The following is a 12500-nucleotide window of genomic DNA, read 5'->3' as shown; positions in this document are numbered from 1 at the left end:
TTGGCAACGTAGCTGTGAGAGGAGTGGTGTGCAACAATGACAATGTAGCTGTGATTGTAGTGTGCAACATTGACAACGTAGCTGTGAGAGGAGTGGTGTGCAACATTGACAACGTAGCTGTGAGAGGAGTGGTGTGCAACATTGACAACGTAGCTGTGAGAGGAGTGGTGTGCAACATTGACAACGTAGCTGTGAGAGGAGTGGTGTGCAACATTGAGCGTCGGAGACATGAGTGTTATCATGAGCACACACGACAGGGCAGCCATCTTGTCCTCTGCTTGAGTTAGAATCAATAAGAAACCAGAGAGATGTTCTTACCTCCCCACCTTGCCAACCTCCCCAACATCCTCTCTCCCCACCTTTCTCAGCTTCCTCTCTCCCCAGTCTTCCTAACCTCCGCTCTCCCTATCTTTCCTAACCTTCTCTCTGCCCAGCCTTATTAACCTCTCGTCTCCTCACCTCCTCCCTACAATTCCCAACCGCACTCCCCCAGCCCTTCCAACTTCCTCTCTCTCCCCAGCCCCAACTTCCTCTCTCTCCCCAGCCCCAACTTCCTCTCTCTTTCTCAACTTTGTCTTCCCAGCCCTCCCAACCTCGTCTCTCCCTCCATCTTACTCCCTCCTACCTAATGCTTGGGCTACCTGCCAGGTCTCATGGGAGAGAGAGAGAGAGATACTTCAAGTGAAGGGTGATGATTCAATCACGTTGCAGATGGGCTATGTAAGACTGTCGCCTTCTACTGTCATCACATTACAATTGTGGGTGACCCATTTCTGCTAACAGCCTGCACACAGTCCCACGCCTGCACCACAGCCCGGCTGATCAAAACTAAATTGAGTTCCATCTCGAAGACTGCCAGGGGTTTGTTAGTAATTCCCCTTATGTATAAAGGGTGATGAAAGGTTTTGGTCCCTTTGCACTGCTTTATCACGGGAGGCATTTTGCACTGTCTGCCAAGTCTCTTGCTTTCGTAGGGAGTAACTTCCGTGCGCAATTTTGTGATCAATCCCTCTAGCATTGTCCAGATGTAAATAATGACGTTTATTTCCCGTCTATGTTCTAGGAACTACAGTTCAAGGCACTTCAAGCGTTTTCAATAATTTAGGTGCTCGATTGAATTATACGGGCACTGAAGGGTCTATGTATGTTTCCCAGATCTGCATTTTCGCCTGCCTTAAAAAGGCCAGTTATAACGTGTACAGCAATATTATAGCCACAACAGGTGACTTAAAAGATCATCATCACTAGCTTGATATCTCTTGTTTTGAAGGTTTTAGTTATCCAGCTTATCTTTTTCCTTGTGGTAGTGATAGCAACACTTGACGTGGTCTTTGAATGTAAGATCTGATATTATCACTCACATTCCATCCTATCATTCTCCTTGTGGTTGTGATGATTTGATCTTTGAATCTAAGATCTTAAGAGCTGACATTATCACTATCATTAATCTTCCGCTCTAGTGAGTGGTTTAAATTTGTTTTCAACTCCATTCCAGCTACATTTCCTTAATTTTTTCCATAGTGGGGTAACTGAAGTTTTTCTTTATTGAGCAACTGTTTTATTACGTGTTTTATTACGTGTTTATATCAGGCCGGAGACCTGCTGTGTCCTCAATGGATGCTACCCTCATATAAATTCTAATATCGTCGGCAAATAATGATATAGTGCTATGATTTATGCTTTTATTTCGGATATGAGAATATGAAAGAGAACTACCTGGAGGTTATTCCGGGGATCAACGCCCCCGCGGCCCGGTCCATGACCAGGCCTCCAGATGGATCAGGGTCTGATCAACTAGGCTGTTACTGCTGGCCGCACGCAGTCCAACGTACGAGCCACAGCCCGGCTGATCCGGCACTGACTTTGGGTATCTGTCCAGCTCTCTCTTGAAGGCAGTCAGGGGCTTATTGGCAATTCCCCTAATGCTTGATGGGAGGCTGTTGAACAGTCTTGGGCCCCGGACACTTATGGTGTTTTCCCTTAGTGTACCAATGGCGCCCCTACTTTTTATTGGGGGCATTTTGCATCGCCTGCCCAGTCTTTTACTTTCGTAGGGAGTGATTTCTGTGTGCAGATTTGGGACCATTCCTTCCAGGATTTTCCAAGTGTAGATCATGATATATCTCTCTCTCCTGCGTTCCAACGAGTACAAGTCAAGTGCTTCCAAGCGTTCCCAGTAGTTAAGGTGCTTGACAGAACTTATACGTGCAGTAAAGGATCTCTAGGGCGAGTATTGTGCATTGAGGAACACAGACTTACACTACGACACTCTCTCATTTTACTTTGTGTCCGATTTGTTACAAAGTTAAGTATCAATATTTACATTTTTTTCCAGCTATTTATTCCGCGCGTATTTTATGAATTACTACAACATGATCGAACTTGTCGAAGACTTTTCCAAAATATGCGTACAATCTAACTTTTGTTTGTCTTTCAGAGTACTGAAGATAACGTCGTAAGAGTACAGCAACTGCGAGAGGCACTTGCAACTTGCTTTAAACCCGTGTTGCCCTGAGTTGTGCAACTGTTGTGAATCCTCATGTTCAGTAAACTTGTTTCTTGAAACTCCTTCAGAGATTCTGAAAATTTGGGACGTCATTACTGTCTTTATTTTCGACTGTTTTACTACCACCTTTATGTAGTAAACGTATATCAGTGGTTTTAATCCCTAAAATGAAGACTGAAGCTCGACTGCTACCGCACTCAGCTCACACACTGAGGTCCGGGGGTTAATCCCCGGTACGAGTGGAAACATTAGGACGTGTTTCCTTAAGACACCTGCTGTCCCTGCTCACCTAGCAATAAAATAGGTACCTGGGTGTTAGTCGACTGGTGTGGGTCGCATTCTGGGACAAAATTGACCAAATTTGCCCGAAATGTTTTGCATAACAAGGGGACTTCCTATATAGTAGTATGTCATTGATGTCAGATAGGCCTGGATACGTTGTAAATGTACTTATAGATTATTATAATTATTATTATTATTATTATTATTATTATTATTATTATTATATACATTGAGAGAAACACATCTCGGGGTGTACTTATCCTTATGCAGTTACTTCTAGTTACGTCAGTGAACGTGTGGAAAAAGACACATACGTATAGTTATGACATTTATTGGAGGAAACTTTGCGTCACTCGTGGTGAAACGTTAATTTCACATCTTGACTGAACTAACGTACCTTGTACAAGCAACCTACGTCACTGAGCATTTAAATAAACTGAGTAGAAGGAGCAACTCTCACAACCTGATTGTGTGATACAAGGAAAACTGGCCAGCCCTGTGTGCAGTTTACTAATACAACAATAAGACACCTTCCTCAAGCAACCTACCACAGTTTACAATATTCCAAGTTTGTAAATCCTACGTCTGTTTCTTAATTTTTAATAAAAACTAATATTTTCAGAAAATGCTTGAATAAAAATGTCTTCTTTAGTTCCTGATCAACTGAGCTGTGTTGATAGCCTGACTCTTCAGACCATCAACTAGGAGGTCTGGTTTGGGATCGAGCCGCGGAAGCTGTGTCTCACAGAATCGAGTACAAGTCTTACACATTAACGTCGTACTGCACAATAACATTCCTCAAGGGCTGTGTGTGTGTGTGTGTGTGTGTTTGTGTGTGTGTGTGTGTGTGTGTGTGTGTGTGTGTGTGTGTGTGTGTGTAAAAGTCTTCATGTCTGCCGAGATTTGGCTATCACAGCCGTGAGGCAGCTCACCCCAAGAACAAGGCTTGGTGCAACTACAAAAAAAATTCTTCGACCCATAACAAAAATCTTCAGACTAGAGTGCTGGCCGGTGGATGAAGTTTCAGTCCCTCCCCTTCCCCCCCCCCTCTCTCTCTCTCTCTTTACAAAGCCACTGCAAGTGTTTGTACCAAGCAGCTTTATATGTGAAGATTTGCCTTAATATTCAACAATATTCTTAGCAGATACATGTCAGACTTTCTTTAATATTCAGCAATTTTCCTGACAGGTACCTGTAGAAACATGCAATATACCTTTGATGAGTTTCGAGAGTTTTCCTACTCCCTGAGTGTTCTGTACGTCATGTCTCCCCTGGTTCTTATATACTACTTTAATGTCGTCAGGTTCAAGTCCAGTGGCCTCTCCTCATACCTTTCCTTGTGATGAGTTGCCAGATTCTTCTACTCCCGGAGCCCGGCCTTGGGCCAGGCTCGTCTGGTGCTTGCCTGATCAACCAGTTTGTTGCTGCTGGCGACAGTATATCCATCATAACTTATTTTATTATCGATCATTTATCTGCTGTGAGAATAAGTTACAAAAACGTTGACATGACATACCTACGACCACATTCCAGGTTCCTTCTACTGTTGCAGCTGTGACTTGCTGAATGGTTGGTCAACCAGGCTGTTGCTGCCATCAGTCAAAGGGAGAATGTCACTGATAAAGATACAAGCAGACTGAAACTATTGATTGTTACAGCGTAGTTTTATACTGTGTGTCTTGTACAAAGCGTAGGCGGTGTGGCAGAGAACACTGGTCTTGTAAACAACGGGACAAGCCTCCAGGTTAGTAGCCTCGTGCGCTCCTGTAACTACTTCTTATTCAGTTTTGTACCCACTGTCGTATGTGGAAGGTTGGTACAAATAGACGGTACTACCAATGTCAAACATACATACCAGGTAGTAGAGTGGAAGATAACCATCCAACGACATTAATCCTACCATACGAGTGATATATAGACACACACACACACACACACACACACACACACACACACACACACACACACACACACACACACACACACACACACACACACACACACACACACACACGTACGCGCGCGCGACATGACGGAATAGACTCCGAAGTGTCCCTCTTTGCAGATGACGTGAAGTTGATGAGAAGAATTCATTCGATCGAAGACCAGGCTGAACTACAAAGGAATCTGGACAGGCTGCAGACCTGGTTCAGCAAATGGCTCATGGAGTTCAACCCCACCAAGTGCCAAGTCATGAAGATTGAGGAAGGGCAAAGAAGACCGCGGACGGAATACAGTCTAGGGGGCCAGAGACTACAAACCTCACTCAAGGAAAAAGATTTTGGGGTGAGTATAACACCAGGCACATCTCCTGAAGCGCACATCAACCAAATAACTGCTGCAGCATATCGGCGCCTAGCAAACCTCAGAACAGCATTCCGACACCTTAATAAGGAATCATTCAGGACCCTGTACACCGTGTATGTTAGGCCCATATTGGAGTATGCGGCACCAGTCTGGAACCCACACCTAGCCAAGCACGTAAAGAAACTAGAGAAAGTGCAAAGGTTTGCAACAAGACTAGTCCCAGAGCTAAGAGGTATGTCCTACGAGGAGAGGTTAAGGGAAATCAACCTGACGATACTGGAGGACAGGAGAGATAGGGGGGACATGATAACGACATACAAAATACTGAGAGGAATTGACAAGGTGGACAAAGACAGGATGTTCCAGAGATGGGACACAGCAACAAGGGGGCACAGTTGGAAGTTGAAGACACAGATGAATCACAGAGATGTTAGGAAGTATTTCTTCAGCCACAGAGTAGTCAGGAAGTGGGATAGTTTGGGAAGCGATGTAGTGGAGGCAGGATCCATACATAGCTTTAAGCAGAGGTATGATAAAGCTCACGGTTCAGGGAGAGTGACCTAGTAGCGACCAGTGAAGAGGCGGGGCCAGGAGCTTGGACTCGACCCCTGCAACCTCAACTAGGTGAGTACAACTAGGAGAGTGCACACATGGGGCCAGGAGCTATCACTCGACCCCTACAACCACATTTAGGCGAATAAACTACAGACTGGCAGATAGCAACCATCCAGGGAGGCATTACCCTCCTATCACACAAGTGTGAATTACACACAAACACGCCTGGTAGTGGGTTGGTAGAAATCCCAAGTGCATGTAGTTTTGTCAGGAGGTTGCGTTGTCGTGTGCGTCAGACTAATTGATCCGTTGGGGGTCATTAAGAGCAAGAAGTGGGAGAGGCTCGATCCTCCGTTCGTTAATAGCAAGAGATACGTGCTCACTAACTGAATTCACAGTATCCCCCTTCCCCTCTTCTTCCGGTTAAGACGCCAGCAATGCTGAGTCCACTAGTGTTCTTATAGTCATACAGTAACTAGCGCTACACAGCTGAGAGACAACATAATACATATATATGATATACCTGTGACCGGTTTCGAGGGGTCTTGCACTGCCAAGCACGCAGTTGTAGGTGAAACACACTGCTTCCATTTCCCACTGCTATTGAGGTGGTGTAAAGACAAAATGGGGGAAGTAAAATATATTGATGGAGAAGCGCTTAACCAGTGAAGATCAAAGACGAACCAGAGGTGATCAGATCTAATCCGAGGAAGGACAGAGAAACTCTAATTGCTTAAATTAAGAGGTCTGTGCCATCTTCAACGGTCCTTCCTTGAGGGTGGAAGAGGCAACAAATAAGATAACTAGAGGTTGGCTGGGACAAGTGAGTATAAAGCCACGTAAAGCTGAATTAAACTTGATAAAGTTCATCCATCAGTCAAGCATCTTGGTGGGTTCTTTAATTGCGTTTAAATCCTATCGACTACACGAAGGTCATTAAGTCTTCGTATAACATGTTCACCTAGTCTAGAATGCTTTAATCCCTAAAATATTTATTAACCTCTGTGTACATACACCGAAACAAATATTTATCGGTATATATAACATTACAGTATATATGCTGAGGTATATACCTCTTGGTGTATATAACCTTCCAGCATAAAGTACTAGTGTATAATAAGTGTACACTACGTGTGTTTACACCAGCACCAGGACGCTGACACTCGACCATTCAGTATTAATAACAGTACGCAATAACGACAACTTGATGAATATGACACAAGTGCAACACTTGGGTATCTATCTTTATTACACTTGTGCATTATCCAGTGCCCACTCCTGTTCAGTTGGTAGCGCCCTCATCTCACATTCCGAGAATCCATGGTTAGATCCCCGGCACGGATGGAAATTCAGGCCATGTTTCCTTAAACCCGTTGTCCCTGTTAACTTAACAGTACGTAGGGCGTTCGTCGAGTGTTGCAGGTTGCATCCCAGGGGATGTTAGTATACCTTAGGAATAAGCTTCGAAATCAAGTGAGGTAGGATAAGAGCTCTTAAACTGTAAGTTCGACTGTGTAAAACAAATGACTGTAGCAAACTTACTTTGCTTGGGTCTACCAGCGGGGGGATGACCACATCAGCGTCCTCGTCTGTAAACAAACAAACAAATGTTACCACCAGGGATACAAAGGTAACAATACTGAAGGTTACACAGAGATGCGTGGCAAATTTTTATTGCGACGACAGAGTGAAATGCTGTCACAATACTGTAGACCTTTACCTCTGATGAGTGTCCAGTTTTTCTACTCATTGTTGCGCTGTGATGACTCAATAAAAGCTTTTTCTGCGCCTGTCTCGTTGCGATCATGTCTGATGACCCTATGTCCGGCTGACTCGTTCTTTAACCCTTAAACTGTCGAAACTTAGATCTACGTTTTCTCAACATTTAAAAGTAAGTAAAAAAAAGTAGATCTTTTTTTTACATTTGAAAACGTGTAAAAAACTTTGATTTACTTTTTTTTGTTATATTTGAAAATATGTAAAAAAAACGTAGAGCTACTTTTGGAGAACTACACATGTGAATGTAGATCTGCTTGGACAGTTTAAGGGTTAAACCCTATCGGCTACACGAGGGTCAGAAAAATACCTTAATCTCTACAACAGGCATTAACATAAACTCTTAAGTGTTTATACACCTCGGTGTGTGTATGTATGTATAATAGAATCCTTGGCTTCATATCAAGAAGCATAAATAATAGGAGTCCTCAGGTTGTTCTTCAACTCTATACATCCTTGGTTAGGCCTCATTTAGATTATGCTGCACAGTTTTGGTCACCGTATTACAGAATGGATATAAATTCGCTGGAAAATGTACAAAGGAGGATGACAAAGATGATCCCATGTATCAGAAACCTTCCCTATGAGGATAGACTAAGGGCCCTGAAACTGCACTCTCTAGAAAGACGTAGAATTAGGGGGGATATGATTGAGGTTTATAAGTGGAAGACAGGAATAAATAAAGGGGATGTAAATAGTGTGCTGAAAATATCTAGCCTAGACAGGACTCGCAGCAATGGTTTTAAGTTGGAAAAATTCAGATTCAGGAGGGATATAGGAAAGTACTGGTTTGGTAATAGAGTTGTGGATGAGTGGAACAAACACCCAAGTACCGTTATAGAGGCCAGAACGTTGTGTAGCTTTAAAAATAGGTTGGATAAATACATGAGTAGATGTGGGTGGGTGTGAGTTGGACCTGATAGCTTGTGCTAACAGGTCGGTTGCCGTGTTCCTCCCTTAAGTCAATGTGACCTGACCTGACTAGGTTGGGTGCATTGGCTTAAGCCGGTAGGGACTTGGACCTGCCTCGCATGGGCCAGTAGGCCTTCTGCAGTGTTCCTTCGTTCTTATGTTCTTATGTTCTTATATATATATATATATATATGTGTATATATATATATATATATATATATATATATATATTTATATGTATATATATATATATATAATCACTATCACCATATACTGGCTAACTTACCAAAGTGACACAAAATGTGAGATCATTAAAAGTTTTAAGCATATAAATTCAAGTTGAGTCGTAATAAACGACTTTCGGTGAATAAACACAGGAGACAGTAGGGGTCAGAAGGGGTCACAGTTCGAGACTGGTATAGACAAGTCATACGTATTGTTTACAAAATCTTATTGTAAGCTTCGTGGCTGTATGGTGCATCGCTGGACCTGGTGCAGTGCTGGACCTGGTGCAGCGCTGGACCTGGTGCAGTATTGGACCTGGTGCAGTATTGGACCTGGTGCAGCGCTGGACCTTGTGCAGTGCTGGACCTGGTGCAGTGCTGGACCTGGTGCAGTGCTGGACCTGGTGCAGTGCTGGACCTGCGCCATGCCAGGACCACAGTTCAAGTTCCCGTCAATTCTCTTATTTATTCAGAAGATTTCAAATACGTTATCAGTGATTTCAATAATTAACATCTCTATTCAATCAAAACTGTCATTTTTTTTTACACTCGCGGGGAAGCGGTCAATCCATAGGGATCATAAACAGCGCCTTTCAGTATTCTCTCTGATAAGAAGTGATTTAAAAAAGAATGAGGATAGGCAGTGTTTACCTGATGCAGGCTCCGGTTGTTACTAACTCCATCCTACAAGCCTCGTGCCAGGATAAGCTTCTAGTTCATGGCCTGATCAGTTAGGCTGTTCTTGCTAACAACATGCTGTGTCTATGTACATTTGGTGTTCAACTGTTCCATATTTACGAATCCGACGATGAGGAGTATTTACAAGTTTAAAGTTGTTTATAAATGAAGTTTCTAGAGAAATTAGAAGACGTGTCGTAAGAATCAATGGTCTGAAAAACATCAATGTATTGTGTTGTGACTTACCAATTCCTATAAGTAATTTCTACATATACGTTTTAATCCCTACTTACATAACTCAGTTACAACTACCGAATCTGAAAACGGATTCATAATCTTGTGTGACCACGTTACACAAGATTGTAAACAACTCAGTGAAGAGAGAGGGTTTGGAAACCAAAGCAAGCTGGTGCTAAAACTAGCAGGCCAGTGTGCTAACCACTGTACCGTGCCCGCCTAATAAGATTCATCCAACTAAGGCTATCTCTACCAAGGCTGGAAGAAATGTACAGCAGGTACAATTTATTTTTTGTTAAAATAATGCGATATGCCGTTACGGTCCGGCATTTCTGACAGGTACGAACACCCGAAAAAAATATCCTATTGTACTTCCGGCCTTGATTTCTATACACACTAGGAAGATTAGTGTGGGCCACCACTGTGACCACAGACTAATCTTCCACCAACATGAGTGTGGTTGCGCAAGCTCTAGTTCAAGTCCCATTACAGCCATTTTGAAAATGATATAAAATACCGATAAGTTGATGATTAAGACACCATGCAACAGTTGGGTATCTCGGACTGTTGAAACAAATACTATTTCTCCAAGGTTGACAGACTGATTACATCATCTTCATTTCACTACGACACTTGCTGTTTCTGTATTTGACTGAAGAAATTTTTCAACAATAAAGATACCCAACTGTGGCACATCTCATTAAAGCCATTAATAAATGACTGGAAAAGTGGTAATGAGGCGTCGTGTGGTTACAGAACCATCGGCCACGAAGGTAATCATATCTAGCAGCAGTATCAGACAGTATCCAACACAGCAACAACGTTGTGTTGCACTCTCGAGTGTTTCCTCAAGTGCGTCCACTAAGAGGCGGGACCCAGGGTAATAACAGAGCACATTGCATATATATTACATTCCCTAACACAAACACTGTAATAACACTGGCCCTGAGCGGTGCACAACTACCTTACAAACACAATGATCGTTACCCCTTAAACTCCAACAATATATGAGATTATGTTTTTAGTGCCGTTTCTCATAAAATAACCTCATCACACTGCCGCCAGTGTGTGTGTGTGTGTGTGTGTGTGTGTGTGTGTGTGTGTGTGTGTGTGTGTGTGTGTGTGTGTGTGTGTGTGTGTGTACTCACCTAGTTGAAGTTGCAGGGGTCGAGTCTAAGCTCCTGGCCCCGTGTGTGTGTGTGTGTGTGTGTGTGTGTGTGTGTGTGTGTGTGTGTGTGTGTGTGTGTGTGTGTGTGTGTGTTTTTGTACTCATCAAATTGTGGTTGCAGGGGTCGATTCATAACTCCTGGCCCCGCCTCTTCACTGGTCACTACTAGGTCACTCATTTCCTGCTCTGTGAGTTTTGTCATACCTCTTCTTAAAACTATATATGGATCCTGCCTTCACCACCTCACTTTCCAGACTATTCCACTACCCGACAACTCTGTGACTGAAGAAATATTTCCTAACATCTCTGTGACTCATCTGAGTCTTTCAACTTCAAAATGTGACCCCTTGTCGCTGTGTCCCATCTCTGGAACATATTATCTCTGTCCACCCTGTCGATTCCTCTCAGTATTTTATATGTTGTTATCATATCCCCTATCTCCTGTCCTCCAGTGTGGTAAGGTCAGTTTCCCTTAACCTCTCCTCGTAGGACATGCCCCTTAGCTCCGGGACTGTAAGATCTTAAGATCTTACTTGTGCGTGTGTGTGTGTGTGTGTGTGTGTGTGTGTGTGTGTGTGTGTGTGTGTGTGTGTGTGTGTGTGTGTGTGTGTGTACTCACCTATTTGTACTCACCTATTTGTGGTTGCAGGGGTCGAGTCACAGCTCCTGGCCCCGCCTCTTCGCTGATTGCTACTAGGTCCTCTCTCTCCCTGCCCCATGAGCTCTATCATACCTCGCCTTAAAACTATGTATGGTTCCCGCCTCCACTACGTCACTTTCTAGGCTATTCCACGGCCTGACTACTCTATGACTGAAGAAATACTTCCTAACATCCCTTTGATTCATCTGAGTCTTCAACTTCCAATTGTGACCTCTTGTGTCTGTGTCCCTTCTCTGGAACATCCCATCTTTGTCCACCTTGTCTATTCCGCGCAGTATTTTATATGTCGTTATCATGTCTCCCCTGACCCTCCTGTCCTCCAGTGTCGTCAGGCCAATTTCCCTCAACCTTTCTTCGTAGGACAATCCCCGTAGCTCTGGGACTAGTCTTGTTGCAAACCTTTGCACTTTCTCTAATTTCTTGACGTGCTTGACTAGGTGTGGATTCCAAACTGGTGCTGCATACTCCAGTATGGGCCTGACGTAAATGGTATACAGAGTCTTAAACGAATCATTACTGAGGTATCGGAACGCTATCCGTAGGTTTGCCAGGCGCCCGTATGCTGCAGCAGTTATCTGATTGATGTGCGCCTCAGGAGATATGCTCGGTGTTATGCTCACCCCCAGATCTTTTTCCTTGAGTGAGGTTTGCAGTCTTTGGCCATCTAAACTATATTGTGTCTGCGGTCTTCTTTGCCCTTCCCCAATCTTCATGACTTTGCATTTGGCAGGGTTAAATTCAAGGAGCCAGTTGCTGGACCAGGCTTGTAGCCTGTCTAGGTCTCTTTGTAGTCCTGCCTGATCCTCGTCCGATTTGATTCTTCTCATTAACTTCGCATCATCTGCAAACAAGGACACTTCTGAGTCTATCCCTTCCGTTATGTCGTTCACATATACCAAGAACAGCACAGGTCCTAGGACTGACCCCTGTGGAACCCCGCTTGTCACAGGCGCCCACTCTGACACCTCGTCGTGTACCATGACACGTTGTTGCCTCCCTGTCAGATATTCTCTGATCCATTGCAGTGCCTTTCCTGTTATGTGTGCCTGATCCTCTAGCTTTTGCAGTAACCTCTTGTGAGGAACTGTGTCGAAGGCCTTCTTGCAGTCCAAAAATATGCAGTCAATCCACCCCTCTCTCTCTTGTCTTACTTCCGTCACCTTGTCATAAAACTCTAGTAGGTTTGTGACACAG

The 12500-nt window shown here is 43.7% G+C and overlaps 1 protein-coding gene across 34 annotated transcripts in view; it reads right to left on the bottom strand.

Moving 5' to 3' along the window:
* Nucleotides 1-12500, bottom strand: part of LOC128686856 (bromodomain adjacent to zinc finger domain protein 2B) — a 709144-nt gene that overhangs the window by 403317 nt on the left and 293327 nt on the right. For all 34 annotated transcript variants that reach the window (XM_070082464.1, XM_070082491.1, XM_070082470.1 and 31 more), the window contains one exon: nucleotides 7193-7239. The gene's annotated coding sequence lies outside the window, so the exon portion shown is untranslated. The remainder of the gene's footprint in view (nucleotides 1-7192; nucleotides 7240-12500) is intronic.

Source organism: Cherax quadricarinatus, chromosome 7 (genome assembly GCF_038502225.1).
Source record: "Cherax quadricarinatus isolate ZL_2023a chromosome 7, ASM3850222v1, whole genome shotgun sequence".
In the NCBI taxonomy this organism is placed as follows: domain Eukaryota; kingdom Metazoa; phylum Arthropoda; class Malacostraca; order Decapoda; family Parastacidae; genus Cherax; species Cherax quadricarinatus.
Note: the sequence above shows the minus strand (reverse complement) of the source record. Positions and strands in the feature narration are given on the sequence as shown.